At 43.3% G+C, this 20,665-nt stretch overlaps 1 protein-coding gene across 2 annotated transcripts in view; it reads left to right on the top strand.

Moving 5' to 3' along the window:
* CTCF (CCCTC-binding factor) overlaps positions 1-20,665 on the top strand; it is a 61,076-nt gene that overhangs the window by 20,540 nt on the left and 19,871 nt on the right. Inside the window, exon 1 of one of the 2 annotated variants that reach the window (XM_048816428.2) lies at positions 18,388-18,583. The exons of the other annotated variant lie outside the window; for it this stretch is intronic. The gene's annotated coding sequence lies outside the window, so the exon portion shown is untranslated. Of the gene's footprint in view, positions 1-18,387; positions 18,584-20,665 lie in introns of those variants that run through there. 2 annotated transcript variants of the gene reach the window in all.

Genomic DNA, 20,665 nt, shown 5'->3' with positions numbered 1-20,665 from the left:
AGTGGAAGGAACTGAGTGGTAGTTGGGGCTCTACTTCCATACGTATTCTTGGCTGGCACATGCGATGCGAGGACAGTAGGATGCTTATTGCACAGTGCTATTTAGAAGTTCTGAGCTTGCATGTATTTACAGTGTGGAGCCATACAGGCAAAGAACCACAATTGCCATTGTATATTACAGATTCTTTTCATTCTTCCAAGAGGCTGCATTGGCAACAGGATTTAAATAATCATCAGAACTGAAGATTACTTTCCTATTACATAACTTGTCAAGAAGAAACTTTTAGCAAATTTGTGTGACCAAGCTATTACTTTTTTTTTTAATGTGGTAACAGATGGTTTAATTTAGATCTTGAAAAAAATCCTAAAGCCTGGAGCAAAAAACACTAATTGGTACTGAGGGGAACTTGCTTTTAATGAGGTGTGTGTCCAATTTAAAAAATCTGGAAATAATTTTAAGGTTTTAGATCTTGGTGGTGGTGTTGTCTTACTAAATTTTGTTTGACAATGAGAGTTGATGGTATTGGGCATCTTGCAGGATCAGGTTCTAAAGCTATTAATCAGTTGATTACTGAATGAATTTGGGGAAAGAAGTATATGCATAGAGACCTTTTCATCCCATACACTAGGGCAAAGATATATATATATATATATATATATGTATGTATATATATATATATATATGATGGCTGTTGATTAATTGCAGTTAACTCACACAATTAAGTCAAAAAAATTAATCGCGTTAAAAAATTAATCCCAATTAATCATACTGTTAAACAAGGAATACCAATTGAAATTTATTAAATATTTTTGGATGTTTTTCTACATTTTCAAATAAATGGATTTCTGTTACAACACAACATGCATTGTACAGAGCTCACTTTATATTATTTTTGTTTACAAATATTTTCACTGTAAAAATACTAAACAAAATAAATAGTGTTTCAATTCACCTCATACAAGTTCTGTAGTGCAATCTCTTTATTGTGACAGTGTAACTTACAAATGCAGATTTTTTTTGTTACATAACTGCACTGAAAAACAAAACAATGTAAAACTTTAGAGCCTACAAATCCACTCAGTCCTACTTCTTGTTCAGCCAATTGCTGAGGCAAACAAGTTTGTTTACATTGACGGAAGATACTGCTGCCTGCTTCTTATTTACAGTGTCATCTGAAAGTGAGAACAGACGTTCGCGTGGCACTTTTATAGCTGGCATTGCAAGGGGGAGAGGCATAGCTCAGTGGTTTGAGCATTGGCCTGCTAAACCCAGGGTTGTGAGGTCAATCCTTGAGGGGGCCATTTAGGGATCTGGGGCAAAAATTGGGGATTGGTCCTGCTTTGAGCAGGGGATTGGACTAGATGACCTCCTGAGGTCCCTTCCAACCCTGTTATTCAATGATTATATGAAGGGACATCTTTAGTGGATCTGGCACCTAAATATCTTGCAACACCAGCTACAGCAGTGCCATGCAAACAACTGTTCTCACTTTTAGGTGACATTGTAAACAAGAAGCGGACAGCATTATGCAATTATCCTGCAAATTGTAACCAAACTTGTTTGTCTGAGCGATTGGCTGAAGTAGGACTGAATGGGCTTGTAGGTTTTACATTTTTATTTTTGAATGCAGTTATTTTTTGTACATAATTCTACATTTGTAAGTTCAACTTTCATTATAAAGAGATTGCGCTACAGTACTTGTATTAGGTGAATTGAAAAATACTATTTTGTTTTTTACAGTGCAAATATTTGTAATCAAAAATAAATATAAAGTGAACACTGTACACTTTGTATTCTGTGTTGTAGTTGAAATCAATACATTTGAAAATGTAGAAAACATCCAAAAATATTTAAATAAATGGTATTCTATTATTGTTGAACAGCGCAATTAATTGCGAATAATTTTTTTAATCACTTGACAGCCCTAATATATAAATATAAAATTTTGTGTAGATGTGGAAAAATGGTTAAATCAGCTGACACGTGATCTAGGCAGAGCTTTTATTATGAAGTCTTTAGATAATTCTGTGTTACCATGTTCTGGTAGTGGCATTAATTTGGACTAGTAACACTGCTTTGTGACTTTTTTTCTGACACAGTGGATCCTCTGAACAGAAATCCATAGCCACGTAATCTCATAACTATCACCCAAAGATACAGGAAGAGTGGTAATAGTGAACAGATGCAGAATGATCACTACAATAAAAGAAAAAAGGGACTGTGGGCAAAACAAAAAAGGCCATTGAGAAACTCTCTCAAACTGGAATTAGCCAGAGATTTATAAGATGCTGTAAAATCTGTTCACTTAGCCTTGTACTAAACAAACCATTACTCCTTTCTAGAAGGAACATTTCTTTTGTGTTTGCGTGCGCGTGTGTATACACACACACACACACACATGCTCACACACAACTTGGTTCTGATGCAGTTGTGGTTGCTACACGTGTAAAATACCTGCGCGTATGTCTATGCTAGAAGTGCTACAGTGGCACAGCTGCAGCTATGCTGCTGTAGCACCAGACGCTTATGACAGTGACGGAGTAGGTTCTTCCATCGCTGTAGTAAACTCACCTCTGAGAAGTGGGTAGCTAGGTCAATAGAAAAATTCTTCCATTAACCCTCGTGGTTTCTACACTGTGGCTTAGGTCAGCTTAATTAAATCGCATAGGACATGACATATTTCAAAGCCCTGAGCAGTGTAGTTAAGCCAGCCTACCTTTGTAGTGTAGACCAGCCCTGATAAACCCAGAAAAGCAAGGAAATGAAAAGGTAAGCCACCTCCACCCACAAGTACATATGTCACCGTGACAACTGTTGTACTTCACAGATCACTCATATTTAATTTGCTCCCTTTCACTCTTCTGGATGCTATCCTTTACCAGATTAATCCCCACTGTCCTATTACCGGATTTTTGATGTCGAGGAGGGAAAGTTAAAGTTGTGTGGCTTGTGATACACAGTAGTTGTTGTAATGGTCAGGTGTGCACTTTTGGTTGGAGGAGTAGAGGGTTTGTACTGTTAGGTACCCTAACTTTTCATTTTCTTTTTTGTGGCTTTGCCTCATATAACGTGTATAGAAACCCCTGACTGCTTCATAAAAAAGTTGGTGGTTGTTTTTTTAAAATATTTGCTAGGGTTTTTTTTTTCCAATGTTAGGAAATGGTAGAGGCTTAGAAGTAGGAGGACTTGGGGAGGAGGGAGGTAGAAGTATAACTGCTGATGGAGAATATTTTACCCAGCAGCAGCTGTGCATCAGCCCTTTAGAATCTGAGAGAAAAGTGTGACTCCTGACACAAAAGAAGGTATCTTGTTCCTGGCCTCTGCCATCAGGCTTGCATGCACCTGAACACCTCACCATCCCTGCCAATCAGGCTTGTGTGTACATCACATAAACTCCCTTATGATCGAATAGGGGCAAAAAAGATCCTAAATCCGGCTTTCTTTGAAAACCAAACAAAACAACCCTACACATTGCACTATTTCTACTCCGGATTCATCTGCTTACCAAGTTTTATATAGATAGGTGATGCTTTTGAAGAGATACCAACAACAGTGAAAAGTGAGACTGTCAAAGAAAATTTTCAACCAGGGTGCAGATTCAAATACTTCGTAAATTTTAAATAGAACAGAAACTGAACAGTCTGTTAGACATTTCAAAGGGCATAAAAACTGTGAAACTTCACACTGATAGGCCAGCTACTTTTAGTGAAAGCAGGAATTTATATTTTAAGCCTGTTTTAAGCTAATTTTAGAATGAATCATATGGCGTTGCTATTAGGTGCCTCCATTTTGTGTATGTTTGTAGAAATGTGAGTTTTTTCCTGCATACATGCATACCTGTAATTTTGCTTGCACAGAATAAGAGAACTAATTCACCTGTTTTTAATCATAATTATGACCAGACTCTTAAATTGAAAAAATGTTTCAATTGAAAAATTATGTAAATCTGAGTACTTGAAGCCCACTTGAAGTGAGGATAACTTTACAATTGGTCTCTGTGACTTACATCTCTAAACTTGAAGCTCCTTTATCCCAACAATAAAAAAAAAAGCATAATAAATTATGCTACAGCTGATTTTGTTATTCCATTAATAGAATTTTAGGAGGTTGTGGACCTGATATTACTACATACTGCTTTTGCAGCATGTGGCAGGGCAGTATTTTCTAGTTTGCACTAATCTGATGCTGAAAGGAAGTGCCCTCATGTTAAGTGGATTTGGGATTCCGTGGCACAAGGTAGAGTGAAACCTGATGCATAGTTAAAATTCTTCAGGATTTGCTGGTGCTGGACTGCAAAGACTCCATATTTGATGGCTAATTTAATATTGTGGTAAGTCCTAAGGAGCAATGAGTTGTGTATTTTTCAGTAGTCGCCATGTTTTCTGCCTAGCAAAAAGAATGAGGAATAATTAATATTGTACTCACTAAAAGGTTACAGTTGTGTTGCAGGTTTGTTGCTTGAGCACCATAGGAGCCCTTGGGTTATACTCATTCTGTTCATCATGATGAGAGATGTGGAACTATGCAGTTCTTTTATTAAGCAAACATAAGACATTCTGAGAACACTTCTCTCCTTCCTGTTTAAATTGTTTTACCAGGACTATTCATCAGTTCCATTCTGGAATATTTGTTTTGACATCAAGTGCTGAGTGAAGAGCAGCCAGACTGTGAAAAGAATAAAGTAGCCAGGTAGAAGTACAGAAGAGTCAGGAACACAAACGCGAAGAGAAGGGATAGCAAAAGAAAACTGACAGGTTTCAAGAGTAACAGCCGTGTTAGTCTGTATCCGCAAAAAGAACAGGAGTGCTCCTGTTCTTTTAAAAAAAAAAAAAAAAGACTGACATTCAGACGTTATTTAGAAGAGGTCAGGACTCAAACTCAGAGAGAGCTTGTTCCCGTTACACAGTATAGTTTGAATATGTCCTAGGATTTATAGCACATGGATTCTTTCAAGTCTAATATCCTCTGATGTATTGGCCACTAACTCATGCATCAGATGACTGTGAAAAGAACCCAACTTTGATCTGTCCAATTGTGAAGAGCTGAAATTCCTTGCTGTCTTCATGCTACATTCTGCTGATACCCTGAAGTATGGGATTTAATTATTTATATCTTATAGAGCTAAGGAGTTAAATTGGTGGACCTTAATGAGTCTCTTCCATCTCTAATTTCTAGAATAGTGACAAGGATATGGAAATTCTGCTATTTTGGTATTATACAGTTCTTTCCTTCAAAATCCTTGTACAAGTAACAGTCTAGTTTTGGTGACTTACTACACACAAGTTTTTAAAGTTGTTCCTTGGAGGCGTCTGTCTCAAGGCCACATTTTATTTTACCATTAAAAAGTGGTTCTGAACAGGAATTTCCTCTTTTGTCTAGTGCAGGAAAGACTAGTGCAGATATTAATTTTGTTCCTGCTATTTCACCACTGTTTGCCACCTTGTCTATCTGTGGTAATCTGAATGCCTACAGTCAGTAGGTGTTAAACTCTGACTAGGTTTTCTGAGGAAGAAAGCTTTCCATGAAATGTTTTGTTTTATTAACTATGTCCTGCATTGCTCCCAGAAGGAAACTTCTGTCTAGTTCAACTAGGAAAAAAGGTCTGGGTGCAATTAGGGGAAACAGGCTTAATTCCCTAGTTTGAGCTTGTGTTGCTGCTAATAAATCTCTTAATGTTGTTGCTCACCAAAACAGAATGGATATTTCACACTTGGCTAATTTTGTATGATAGGTCCTGTCACATGGGAAAACTCAATGGAAAAATAAATATTTTGTAGCTTCTTTACCCCCTCGTTGCTGAAACATTCAGCACAAAGTTCTTGAAGTTTATATTAAGGACATATTTATTAATTGTGTATTTCAGCAACTGCTTTTTTGCTATTAGCATTTCTTTCTCCTGCATCTTTCTCTTCTCTGGACTTACTTAGCAGAAGAAATAGAAATTTCAGATGTAATAGAATCCTGCCTTTATTCTGTCACAGCAGAGCTTCCCTTGCCCACAGTGAGCAAGAGTCTTGAAACTAGCCAGGGTTTTGCATGGATGCTTCAAAATTGGCTGGTGTTCTGAAGCAGGGGTTCTCAACATTTTTCTTTCTGAGGCTCCCCCAACATGCTATCAAAATTCCATGCCACCGCTACTGTTTTTCAGTAGATTAAAAGCCAGAGCCAGCGTTAGGGAATAGCAAGCAGAGAATTGGCTGGGGCCCCATGCCACAGGGAACCCCACGTCGCTAAGTTGCTCAGGGTCCATCTTCTGCCCTAGGCAGTGGGGCTCAGGATTCAGCTTTCTGCCGTGGGCCCCAGTGAGTCTAATGCTGGCCCTGCTCTCTGGTTTATTTTGGCGGACCCTCTGAAACCTGCTCGCGGCCCCCCCATGGGGCCCTGAACTTCTGGTTGAGAACTCCTGTTGTGAAGGACTGTTCATACAAAGGCTTGATCCTGAAATATTGAAGTCAGTAGGAGTATTGCCATTGATTTGAATGGCTGTAGGATGATTCTCTAAATGCATCCGATGAAGTGAGCTGTAGCTCACGAAAGCTTATGCTCAAATAAATTTGTTAGTCTCTAAGGTGCCACAAGTACTCCTTTTCTTTACTCTAATTTGTGTATGAGAAATGTAGTATTCCCATGATTTAAAACTCTGACATATTTCCATTTGTATTATTAATATCCAGATAGAAACATTAAGATGGAATTAAGCTTGTAAATACCTCACAAATGTGTGAAAGCCAAGAAACCTCAAAGTTAAAATGTGTGTCTAATGACATGACAAATTGTGAAGATTGCAAATATAGAGTGGAAGTACTTTAACTGTGTCATACTCTAAAAAAGAAAAGGAGTACTTGTGGCACCTTAGAGACTAACCAATTTATTTGAGCATGAGCTTTCATGAGCTACAGCTCACTTCATCAGATGCATACCGTGGAAACTGCAGCAGACTTTATATATACACAGAGAATATGAAACAATACCTCCTCCCACCCCACTGTCCTGCTGGTAATAGCTTATCTAAAGTGATCATCAGGTGGGCCATTTCCAGCACAAATCCAGGTTTTCTCACCCTCCACCCCCCCACACAAATTCACTCTCCTGCTGGTGCTAGCCCATCCAAAGTGACAACTCTTTACATAATCAAGTCGGGCTATTTCCTGCACAAATCCAGGTTTTCTCACATCCCCCCCACCCCCATACACACACAAACTCACTCTCCTGCTGGTAATAGCTCATCTAAACTGACCACTCTCCAAGTTTAAATCCAAGTTAAACCAGAACATCGGGGGAGGGGGGGTAGGAAAAAACAAGAGGAAACAGGCTACCTTGCATAATGACTTAGCCACTCCCAGTCTCTATTTAAGCCTAAATTAATAGTATCCAATTTGCAAATGAATTCCAATTCAGCAGTTTCTCGCTGGAGTCTGGATTTGAAGTTTTTTTGTTTTAAGATAGCGACCTTCATGTCTGTGATTGCGTGACCAGAGAGATTGAAGTGTTCTCCGACTGGTTTATGAATGTTATAATTCTTGACATCTGATTTGTGTCCATTTATTCTTTTACGTAGAGACTGTCCAGTTTGACCAATGTACATGGCAGAGGGGCATTGCTGGCACATGATGGCATATATCACATTGGTGGATGCGCAGGTGAACGAGCCTCTGATAGTGTGGCTGATGTTATTAGGCCCTGTGATGGTGTCCCCTGAATAGATATGTGGGCACAATTGGCAACGGGCTTTGTTGCAAGGATAAGTTCCTGGGTTAGTGGTTCTGTTGTGTGGTATGTGGTTGTTGGTGAGTATTTGCTTCAGGTTGCGGGGCTGTCTGTAGGCAAGGACTGGCCTGTCTCCCAAGACTTGTGAGAGTGTAGGGTCATCCTTTAGGATAGGTTGTAGATCCTTAATAATGCGTTGGAGGGGTTTTAGTTGGGGGCTGAAGGTGACGGCTAGTGGTGTTCTGTTATTTTCTTTGTTAGGCCTGTCCTGTAGTAGGTAACTTCTGGGAACTCTTCTGGCTCTATCAATCTGTTTCTTTACTTCTGCAGGTGGGTATTGTAGTTGTAAGAAAGCTTGACAGAGATCTTGTAGGTGTTTGTCTCTGTCTGAGGGGTTGGAGCAAATGCGGTTGTATCGCAGAGCTTGGCTGTAGACGATGGGTCGTGTGGTGTGGTCAGGGTGAAAGATCCATCGTCTACAGCCAAGCTCTGCGATACATATATGTATATATAAAGTCTGCTGCAGTTTCATGCATCTGATGAAGTGAGCTGTAGCTCACGAAAGCTCATGCTCAAATAAATTGGTTAGTCTCTAAGGTGCCACAAGTACTCCTTTTCTTTTTGCGAATACAGACTAACACGGCTGTTACTCTGAAATGTGTCATACTCTGTTATTCTGTGAACCCTCCTGGTAACGTAGATATCTGTCTAGAAGCATTGTCGCAATTTGTCCAATGTTTTAAATTACTAGCAGGGCAATGTAAAACATTTCAATCGGTCTCTATGTAGAATGGATAAAACTGTTTAATATCTGAGTTAGACACTCTGGGTCCAGTTTAAATATAGTCTTTATAGAGAGGGTAGAGGTCAAGGCAAATACATTGGTGTATATAGGTGAAGGAGTGTAGGACCTACACAGGAAGGTAAATAAGAATACTGGTCTTACAATACAAAGTGCAGGAGGGGTTGATTTGTGCCTTGAGACTTCCAGTGGAATGATAGGTGTAGAGGGTGGTTGTGAACTGCTTGTAGATAATAAAGTGTGTGTGTGTGTGTGTATAATATAATGTGGCATGTTGACTTAAATAGAAATAAATAAGCTTTTGCAGGGAAGGTCTTTGAGTCAGTATGGAGGGTACAAAGTGATGCGTCTTGCTCATCAAAGGAGAGTGAGTTGGAGAACAAGTTGTTTGTATGTAATAGGTAGGGCCCTACCAAATTCACGCCATTTTGGTCAATTTCAATCAGGATTTTAAAAATCGTAAATTTCATGATTTCAGCTATTTCAATCTGAAATTTCCAGTGTTGTAATTGTAGGGGTTCTGACCCAAAAAGGAGTTGGGGGAGGGGGTTTGCATTGTTGCTACCCTTACTTCAGCACTGCTGCCTTCAGAGCTGGGCAGCTAGCCAGTAGCAGCGCAGAAGTAATGATGGCATGGTATGGTATTGTCACCCTTACTTCTATGCTGCTGCCTTTAGAGCTGGGCCCAGTCAGCAGCCGCCACTCTCCAGCCACCCAGCTCTGAAGGCAGTTGTGCAGAAGTAAGAGTGGTAATACTGCTACTCCCCCCTCCTCTCTAAAATAACCTTGTGACCCCCCTGCAACTCCCTTTTGGGCAGGACCCCCAATTTGGGAAATGCTGGTCTCCCCTGTGAAATCTGTATAGTAGAGGGTAAAAGCACACAAAAGATTGATTTCATGGGGAGATGAGATTTCATGGTCTGTGACGCGTTTTTCATGGCTGTGAATTTGGTAGGGCCCTAGTAAGAGGTGGCTGGGTATGCATATGTTAGTGCAGGGATCGGCAATGTTTGGCCCACGGCCCGCCAAGGTAAGCCCCCTGCCGGGCCAGGCCAGTTTGTTTACCTGCCGCATTCGCAGGTTTGGCCGATCGCAGCTCCCACAGGCCGCAGTTCACTGCTCCAGGCCAATGAGGGCTGCGGGAAGTAGCGGCCAGCACATCCCTTGGCCCGCGCCGCTTCCCACAGTCCCCATTGGCCTGGAGCGGCAAACTGCGTCCAGTGGGAGGTGCAATTGGCCGAACCTGTGGACGTGGCAGGTAAACAAACTGGCCTGGCCCGCCAGGGGGCCAGACTTTGCTGATCCCTGTGTTAGTGCGTAGATAGTCAACAAAGATGTGCATGTTGCTATTAAGGGGTCTGGTTATGTGTCCATATATTACAGTGATAAGTACATTGGGGAAGCACAGATTAACTATAATGGACAAGAATAAAAAGTTGGCAGAGCTAAGTTTAGGTTAACTTCCATACATTTTTGATTATTTCATTGATTTCACGTTAACTTGGAATTTTCTGGCTTGCAAACTTGCTTTTCAAAAAACATACTGCCTCTGAGCATGACTAGTACCAAATGTTTCAGGGAAAGGTGCAAGAAACCCTACAGACCTTGTCTCAATTTGAGGGGGAACGGACGTTCTTTAAAAAATGTTGGTTATAGTATTAATTGTTATTTAAAAGCCTGAAGGTACCTGCTGTAAATGGTGAGTAACAAGGGGGCAGCCCCTAGGTATGACTAGGACGAGCTAGCAACACTTGAAGGCGCTAACGTGTTTTGAAGAAACACCTTTTTTCCTGCTCTAGACAAGAGGAAGGCTGGGGAATAGCAGGGGACTGCTGTTCCTGTCCTGTCCCGTGCCTTGAGGGTGTATCTTCTTTTTGTTGCAGAGCAGCCGCCGTGTTAGTCTGAATCCGCAAAAAGAAAAGGAGGACTTGTGGCACCTTAGAGACTAACCAATTTATTTGAGCATAAGCTTTTGTGAGCTACAGCTCACTTCAGTGGATGCATTTGATGAAGTGAGCTGTAGCTCACGAAAGCTTATGCTCAAATAAATTGGTTAGTCTCTAAGGTGCCATAAGTCCTCCTTTTCTTTTTGCGAATACAGACTAACGCGGCTGCTGCTCTGAAACCTGGTTTTTTTTAAGTCACTTTCAGTATTAAATTCGCTGCTTTTCAGGGTTTTTTTTACCAACCCCTTGATCTTGTGTTATGAGTAGGGGGTCTACTTAAATCACAAAGAAATCACACATTTTGTGTTACACATCTGCAAAATTTGCTATTTATGTTGTGACCAATCCACGAAAAATGTGTGATTTCTCCGCTGCATTTCTCAGATGGGGAGCCCTGACCCAAAAATCGGATGCAAGCCTTTTAGGGGGCTGTGGTATTGCCACTCTTACTTCTGTACCTCTGCTGGCAGTGGTGCTGCCTGAAGCTGGGCAGCAGGAGAGTAGTGCCCGGTTCTGAAAGCAGTGCCATTGCCAGCAGCTGCACAGGAGTAAGGGTGGCAAAACCTCCTCACAGTACCGTGCCACTCTTACTTCTGCGCTGCGGCTGACAATGGTGCTGGCTTCAGAGCTGGATGCCTGGCTCGCAGCCGCCACTCTCCGCTCTGCAGCCGGAGAGCAGATTTCACAGGGAGACTAAATTTCATGGCCGTGAATTTTTAGACCCCTAGTTATGAGACCCCGTCTTGGTGGGCAAAAAGGGGGTGTGTTTCAGTCATGATTGCTCAACTGTGTTAGCTTAACACTGTTGAAAAGCCTTCTTAACATTAGCTGAAGTGCAAGCTACCTCCCGTATTAGGTTGCCATGTTGTAGCCTGAGGGTATGTCTACATTGCAATTAGACATCCACGGTTGGCCCTCAGGCTAAGGGTCTGTTTAATAGTGGCTGTAGCCCGAGCTCTGGGACCGTTGCACTTCGCAGGATCCTAGAGCCCAAGCTCCAGCACAAGCCCGAACATCTACCCCACAATTAAACAGCCTCATAGCCTAAGCTGCACAAGCCTGAGTCAGCTGGCATGGGCCAGCCACGGGTTTTTAATTGCAGTGTCGACATACCTTAAGATTTTCGATGTGCTACAACGTGACCAACACCACCTGATTTACCTTCTCTGTGAACCACTCACTCTGACTGTACCTCTCATCTTTTATCTGAATTAAGCAGTCTCAATCTGTGAAATCTCTCTTCACATGAAGTCTTTTCCTGTCTAATAATTTTTATCACCCGTCTATGAATCCCCCTCTGTCTGCATCATGGGTACGGGTTCAGTGTCCCATGATGTAGTTCTTCCCATCTCAGCATTCCATGGGCTTCCAGCTGCATTTCACTGCATTTTTCAATGGCCCGCAATTACTGTGCGCCCACCATCTTTGTCTGAAAGGATGGATCCCACGCTGCTTTCTACTGTTGTGGTCACTGTTACGAACACATCACGGATAGTCATGCAGTATATCTAGAGCACCCAGTCTCAACAGGAATCAGGGTTGCCTGACCTGCAATGTGCCATGGAAAGAAACACCGCCAGATTACTTTTGGTATTCCCGGAGCAACTGTACACAGTGGACTGTCACTTTTGGGCTCTGTAAACAAGCACTGAGAGGTGGGATTGCATCATTATGCAAGTCTGGGATGACGAGCAGTGGCTGCAGAACTTTCAGATGCAGAAAGCCACCTTCCAGGAACTGGGTGTGGAATTTGCCCCAGCACTGCGACCCAAGGATACCAAAATGAGAGCTGCCCTCTCTTTGGAGAAGCGCATGGTGATCGCTGTGGAAGCTGGCAACTCCAGACTGTTACTGGTCAGTCACATATCAGTTTGGAGTTGGGAAGTTTACCCTTGGGCTGCGGTAACATAAGTGTGCAGGACCATTAATCGCATCCTGCTACAAAGGACTGTGACTCTTGGCAGTGTATGTGAAATATTGGATGGCTTTGTGGCAATGGGATTCCCTAACTGCGGTGGAGCAATAGATGGCACGCATATTCCAATTTTGGCCCCAGACCATCTTGAGACCAAGCACATCAATAGAAAGGGGCACTTTTCTGTGATATTGCAGGCATTTGTGGATCACCGTGGGCGTTTCAGTGACATCAATGCGGGATAGTCCAGAAAGGTGCATGAGGCACACATCTTCAGGAATACTGTCCTGTACAGAAAGCTCCAAGCAGGGACTTCTTTTTTCCAAACCAGAGGATTCCAGTGGAAGATGTTGAAATGCCCATAGTGATTCTGGGAGACCTTGGGTACCCCTTACTCCCATGGCTCATGAAGCCTTACACAGGAAACCTGGACAGCAGGAAGGGGTGCTTCAACAGTAGGCTGAGCAGGTGCAGAATGACCATGAAATGTCTTTGGCAGATTAAAAGCATGCTGACGCTGCCTTTATGACCGATTCGAATTGAATGAGGAAAATATTACCATGGTCATAGCGGCCTGCTATGCACACTAATATTTGTGAGGCTAAGGGTGAAAAGTTTCCTCCAGGTTGTAGCATGGAGGTGGATTGTCTGGCTGCTGAATTTGAGCAGCTAGCTACCAGGGCTGTTAGGGGCATTATGGGGGAATTCAAATCAGGATGTCTTGAGGCAACATTTTGACAATGAGCACTAGTAGTGTTTTTTTTTCCCATACAACACTCTGCTATGCTTTAAGTTGCCACCTTGCGTGAAAATTGTAATGATTCCTGAATGGGATTTGTAGGCAGCAAATGATCAAACTGGCGCTATTATTACTATCAGCAGCAACCATCACATGTAGGAGATAAATAAAGATTGCTTATGTTTCAGAGAGTTTGTTTTTATTAAATACCTGTTAACAACACACACAAAATGCTTGGTGGAAAGGGAGATAAGAGTGCAGGGCAGTGTGGGCTCTCATAGTTATGTGTAAGTCCAGCTGTCATTTTAGGAAACTGTCCTGGGGTGGAGTGAATGGGGTACCAAGATATTCCAGGAAGTTACAAGGAATGTATCGGAGGAGTTTAGGGAGGGGCAAGCACACTTGTTCTGCCTGGAGTGTGATTAGTGACTTCAACATCTCTGTTTGCTCCTCCGTCACTTTTATCATCTGCTCCTGGCACTTTACAATGCACTCCTCACTCTCTTTTCTGTCCTGCCTTTCTATTTTAAATTTTTCCTTCAGGGTCTCTCTCCACTCCCTGTATTCTCTTTTTTTGGCCTCTGAGAATTGGAGCACCTCTCAGAACTCCCTCCTTGCTCCGCCTTGGTCGCAACCTTATTTGGTAGAGGCTCTCTGCAGGTGTGTAGGGGGTTCCCCTGAAGGCTACATCTAGAGAAGCACAACAAACAATACACAGAAGCATGATTGTTAGTTCAAACACATCATTGAATCATTATAGTAAAATACACCTATTTTAATATACAGATCACTTTCTCTCTCTCTTGGCAAGCACGCATGTTGGCGAATACACTAAACATGGTGAGTTTGGCCCCAGGGAGGAGTAGGTTGGGCGTTCAAGATGGGGCAAAGGGTCTAGGTGGTTTTTTTAAGGGGATCACTGCAGGTGACTAGGGATAATTCTGTTGCCATTTTCCACAGGCGGGGGTCATTGAAGCTGATATCTCACTTCTAAGAGGTAGCAAGAGTGCATCTCTTGCACGCATGTGGCTGCAAACCCGGTCCCTATGCTGGTCGCCCATTTTGGTTCCTGCACAAGTACATTAACATACAGTTCCGTCACACTGCTTAGCTGCACAGGAAATGTGGAGCACACTCAAACACTGCTAGTCTTGTACATTTCTATCCCTTCACCCACTTCTAGAATATAGTGAGCAAATGACAGTTCTACCTCATATAACTGAGCAGCATCAACTCGAAAATATCACTTACCAGGACTCTCCTCTCCTGCACTGGTGAGACCTCACCTGGAATACTGTGTGCAGTTCTGGTCTCCCATGTTTAAGAAGGATGAATTCAAACTGGAACAGGTACAGAGAAGGGCTACTAGGATGATCCAAGGAATGGAAAACGTGTCTTATGAAAGGAGACTCAAAGAGCTTGGCTTGTTTAGCCTAACCAAAAGAAGGCTGAGGGGAGATATGATTGCTATCTATAAATATATCAGAAGGATAAATACTGGAGAGGGAGAGGAATTATTTAAGCTCAGTACCAATGTGGACACAAGAACAAATGGTTATAAACTGGCCATCAGGAAGTTTAGACTCGAAATTAAACAAAGGTTTCTAACCATCAGAGGAGTGAAGTTCTGGAACAGCCTTCCACGGGAAGCAGTGGGAGCAAAAGACCTATCTGGCTTTAAGATTAGACTCGATAAGTTTATGGAGGAGATGGTATGATGGGATAACGTGATTTTGGCAATTAATTGATCTTTAACTATTCATGGTAAATAGGCCCAATGGCCTGTGATGGGATGCTAGATGCGTGGGACCTGAGTTACTACAGAGAATTGTTTCCTGGGTATCTGGCTGGTGAATCTTGCCCATATGCTCATGGTTCAGCTGATCGCCATATTTGGGGTCAGGAAGGAATTTTCCTCCAGGGCAGATTGGAAGAGGCCCTGGAGGTTTTTCGCCTTCCTCTGTAGCATGGGGCATGGGTCACTTGCTGGAGGATTCTCTGCTCCTTAAAGTCTTTAAACCACGATTTGAGGACTTCAGTAGCTCAGACATAGGTGAGAGGTTTTTCTTGGGAGTGGGTGGGTGAGATTCTGTGGCCTGCCTTGTGCAGGAGGTCAGACTAGGTGATCATAATGGTCCCTTCTGACCTTAATATCTATGAATCTGTGTGTGCCAGAGACGGACTGCTGGGACTAGCTAGACTCCTCCAGAGTGGAAAAGAGGTCCTGACACGCCACACCACCGGACAACCCGGCCTTGTGCTCCACATGATCCTCCAGCTCAACCTCCTGTACACTGTCTGCCACCTCTAGCCACACCGAAGTATCCACAGAGCTGATGGAGGTGGGGTCACTGCAAAGGATGGAGCCCAGCTCCTTATAGAAGCAGCAGGTCTTCAGTGCAGCACGAGAGTCACAGTTTATCTCCCTTGCCTTCTGGTATACTTGCCTCAGCTCCTTCATCTTTGCACCGCACTGACATGTGTCTTGTTTGTAGCCCTTATCCAGCAAGACATGAGAAATCTGCCCATAGGTATCAAAGGTCCTACGGTGGAACTGGGACTGCACAGCTGCCTCCCCGCACAGTGCAAGCAGATCCTTCAACTCAGGTGCGCTCCAAATGGGAGAGCATTTGCTGCGTGGAGCCATCATGGGCAGCTGGGAATATGCAATATGAGCCCTCCATGCCGAGCAAATAGGAAGTGGAATCTCAAAAATTCCCAAGCTTTTAAAGGGGAAGGGGCGGATGCCTGTGTACCTGGGTGCAGAGCAGTGGAGTTCAAACTGCTTAGCAGAGCTGTCAGAACAGGCATTACCAAGCACAGTGTCTACACTGACACTTTGTCCATATAACTTTGCTGTAAAAAGCTCTACGCCTCTCTTGAGGTGGTTTTATTTTGTCAGCAAAGCAGGAGAGTTTTCTCAGCATTAGTGTTTACACCTCCACTGTTTTGTTGATGAAAGTTGACTTGTCAACAAAACTGTCGTGTAGACAAGGCCTTAGTCACTCTTGGAAACTTGCCAAGAATTTTGAAGCAGCAAAGGTACCAATCAAATAGTTCTATGTACATGTAAGATTTCCCATTACAGTGGTCATTGAACTGGATTAGTTCATAGGGTTTTCTACATAATCTTGTATCATGCTGTAAGAAGCTTTGTGATAGGTAGAGCATAGTTTAAAAACAAACTAAATAAACTTCCACCCTAAAATGCTTAAGTACAAATTAAAGGTACAGATGGAATAGATTGATTTGTGCTCATTTTACCCTAATTCTAAGTATTTACAGGAACACAAACTAGTAAAAACAAGGAAACTCTTAAGTTAAATGTCGGGGTAGAAGGGAAAGTACCATGTGGCCTAGACATAATGGGTATTCCTCTAAACAGTTTTGTAATTTATTATGTTTCTTGGTACTGGAAGACATGGCACTTTTCTCCCCCACACACATGGATTGGACACATTCTTCTTTTACACCTGGTCTGCGCTACAGAGTTAGGTCAACGCAAGGCAGCTTATGTTGACCTAACTCTATAAGCATCTACACTAAAATGTCACTCCCACCAATGTAACTCACCCATTACGCCGACTTAGTAAGTCCACCTATGTGTAGACACTTGTTACTTACGTTGACTTTAGTGGCCTCCAGGAGGTTGTCCCACAATGCCCCATCGTGACCGCTCTGGTCACCATTTTGAACTCTGCTACCCAGCGACCAGGTACACAGATACATGCCCCTACCCTGTTAAAGCCCTGTGAATTTTTGAAATTCCATTTCCTGTTTGCTCGGCATGGAGAGCTCACCTAGTGCCTGCCCAGCTGACCGTTCAGGCTACACACTGCAGACACGCTCCTGCCTGGAGGACACGGGAGGTGGTGGATCTCCTGGGTCTGTGAGGAGAAGAGGCTGTGCAGGCACAGCTCCGATCCAGACGTAGAAACATTGATACTCATCTTTATCAGTTCACAGCATAGGCTGGCTGGGTCTGACGTTGTCATTCAGAGCAAAATAGCAATAGGTGCTTTTCCAGTGTTGTATCAGAACACACACCGCACTCGTTGTCAGGGTCATACTGGGGTGCAAAAAAAAGGGGGGGGGGCAGGCAGAGCACACTACAACACCACACACTAGAGCAACACACACTACTGCAGCTCACTATTAAATCAGTCTTTCAAAACCCCCCTGAGCCGTACAGCTCCCTGTTGAGCTTTTCTTATAGCCCTGGTAACTGGCTGCTCACTTCCACCCTGCACCCCAGCGGATGCTTTTCCCTCTTTGTTTCACAAATACTATGACACACAGAGCAGGCATCTATAGCCATTGGGATTTTTTTTCCCCCACTGAGTTCTAATCTCTAGGCAGCACCAGCAGCCTTTCAAATGGCCATAGGCACATGCAAGTGTCCTTCTGAACCACCGCAGCCTGTAGATGAAGCGCTCCTTGCTGCTGTCAAGGTGGCCATGAGCCTTGGGAGTAAAGGATAGGCTGGGTCTCCCAGGATCACTACTAGCATTTCAACATCCACAATGGTGATCCTCTGGTCTGGAAAGAAAGTCCTGCTTGCAGCTTTCTGAACAGGTCTGTGTTCTTAAAGATGCGTGCATCATGCACCTTTCCCTGACCATCCCACATGGATGATGGTAAAACATCCCCAGTGATCCACCAGTGCTTGCAGTAACATAGAAAAGTATCCCTTTCTGTTGATGTACTCTGTGGCAAGGTTGTTTGGTGCCAAAATAGGGATATGTATGCCAGCTATTACCCCACTGCAGTTCAGGAACTCCATTGTTGCAAAACCATCCACTATGTCCTTCACATTGCCTAGAGTCATAGTCCTTTGCAACAGGATGTGATGAATGGCCCCGCACACTTGCATCACAGCAACCCCCATGATGGATATCCCAACTCCAAATTGATTCCCGACTGATCGATAGCAATCTGGTGTTGCACACGTCCACACAACAAATGCCACTTGCTTCTCTACTATCAGTGCAACTCTCATTTTGTCACTACGCCAGAAGGCTGGGTCGAGCTCTGCACACGCTTTCAGAAATACGGTCTTGCACATCTGAAAGTTTTGCAGCCACTGCTGGTCATCCCATACCCGCATAACAATGCAATCCCACCAGTCAGTGCTTGTTTCTCGGGTCCAGAACCAGGGCTTCACTGTCTGCGGCTGCTCCATGAATGCCAATAACAAATGTGAATTGTTTCTTTCTGTGTCCCACAGCAAGGCAGCCTCCAAGGAATTTTCTTGTTCTGCCCGACTTCTCTGGCGGCTCTACAAATACTGCAGGATCAGGCGCGGTGTGCTCACAATACTCACCATAATAGTACAGAGCTGTGCAGGATCCATGCTTCTCACAGAGATGGCAGACACACAACTTTGTGGGGCTTTTGAAAAGAAGTTCAAAACATTATGAGATGTTGAAACCATGTTCCCAGTCACCCCTGCATGATTCGTTTGCCCCCTTGAGGTATTGCAAACCCTTCCCAAAACACCCTGTGCTAGATGGTGGCAAGTTGAGTGGCATAGCTATGCCACGGTGCACTGCCCTCTCTGTCAGCGTAAGCGCTGCTATTGAGGATGTGCACCACGGACACAAGGAGCGTAGTGTGGACGTGCAAAAGCAGTTTTATTACTGCAACAGCTGTACATTGATGTAACTTAAATTGACTTAATTTTGGAGTGTCCACTTTCCCTTAGTCAGTTTCTCAGCCTTTGCTTTCCTGGAAAGGGGTGGTGGATAATAATGTTTACCTGTAATATTTGTAGTAAAGAAAGAGGAGTTGAAGAAATACATGCATCTTGGTTTTCTTCTTGGATAGTAAGTACAAATGGAACAGAGGCTTCTGTTGATGCAATATTACACTACTCAGAAGGCAGTGAGGTCACTTAGTAAGCTTTTGGACTGTTCCTTATTTACACATAGATTTACAGGACTTTTGTGCAAACTTGTATTCTACCCTAATGCATTAGAATAAATTCAACTTGTGAATACATACAGTTTAATTAACCCTAAGGCACTTACTCTATTTCTTCTTTTTTTCCTATTCCTCTGTCCTCCTATCATGCTTTTCTGCCCTGCTCTGCTTACCCAGTTCTCACTTAGAGAGTGATGCCTCCTTTTATCTCTTAACCTTCCATGTCCCTACCCAGATACCTGGGATAAATGGTGATTAGAACAGCAGTTCTCAACCAGGGGTCTGGGGACCCTTGGGGGGGGGGTCACAAGCAGGTTTAAGGGGGTCTACCAAAATAAACCAGAGATCAGGGCAGACGTCAGACCTGTGGAGCCCAGGACAGAAAGCCGAAGCCTGAGCCCTACCGCCTGGGGTTGAAGCCCAAGCTCAATCTCCACCACCTGGGGCTAAGCCAGATCCCGAGTTGTTTAGCTTTGCCGGGCCCCCTGTGGCGTGGGGCCCCAGGCAATTGCATTGCTTTCTACCCCTAGCACTGGCCCTGGCTTTTTATCTACTAGATGTGCAGAAAAAACATGGTTGTGCCACAGGTGGGCTGTGGAGTTTTTATTGCACAGGGGCTCAGAAAGAAAAAGGTTGAGACCCCCTGGATTAGAAGACAGTTTGCCCAGGCTCTTACACCTCCACTGTGGGGTAAAGACACAGCTCTGTTCTGACCCCCTGCAGACTGCCAGTCAGCATCAGGCACTCAGGTCTCTCTCAGATGTTTGTCCATGTGGGCTACTGTACAGTGAATTGCTGATTGGTGTTAGGAAAGAGGGAAGTGGAAGTATATATGAAGCAAAATATCAGTACTTCTGGTATTCAGTGCCCCCTGGAGACTGCAACTTCTGTTTGCAAGAAACATTCTGAAAGTCAAAGGTTATGCACCAGCAGGTGAACCATAGTTTGAGCAGACCATGATGTTGATACATTGTCAAAGCAACAAGTGCTTAGAGAGAATAATCAATAGACCCAAAAAAGGAGGAACGTCTGAAGATGCAATAAAATAGATGTGAATAGAGGCAAGCAGTGTGTGTGTAGTGTGTGCACACATAATATGCATGTATACACAGATTTTTTCAAAATGGATAGAGAAAGTTAATCTAAATCATACTTAGGCAACTGTTTAAGTGGTTTGATATTCAGAGGTGCTGAACAATTCCCGTTGAAATCAAATAGGAGTTGAATGTGCTCAGCACCACTGGCAAGCAAGCCACAAATTTGTGCCTTTTACCCAAAATAAAAATGTGTCTAATATGCTTTGCATTTACTTTACAGTCTTTCATCTTTAGTGTCCCAAAGCTCTTAACAAATCTTGCCACCTTTGTAAGCCCCAAATTAGCTGGCTTCACTAAGTGTAGGGTTTTTAAATACTCTGAGAGACGCTTTGGTCTAGTGTTGGGGGTCTCATCTCAGAGATCAGAATTCTGATCCTGATTCGTGGCTTCATATGGAAACTAATTTAAACTTTGACCCTATGTTATCCCACCTGTAAAATGGACCCATGCATGCTCTCTCAAGACTGAGGGGTCATTTTACCTGATTCTGGAATTTACTTTCTCTTTTCTAAAGGAGAGCCCTAGCTGATTCATTGG

Source organism: Caretta caretta, chromosome 12 (assembly GCF_965140235.1).
Source record: "Caretta caretta isolate rCarCar2 chromosome 12, rCarCar1.hap1, whole genome shotgun sequence".
NCBI lineage: Eukaryota > Metazoa > Chordata > Testudines > Cheloniidae > Caretta > Caretta caretta.
This window is presented reverse-complemented; position numbering and strand designations above follow the sequence as displayed.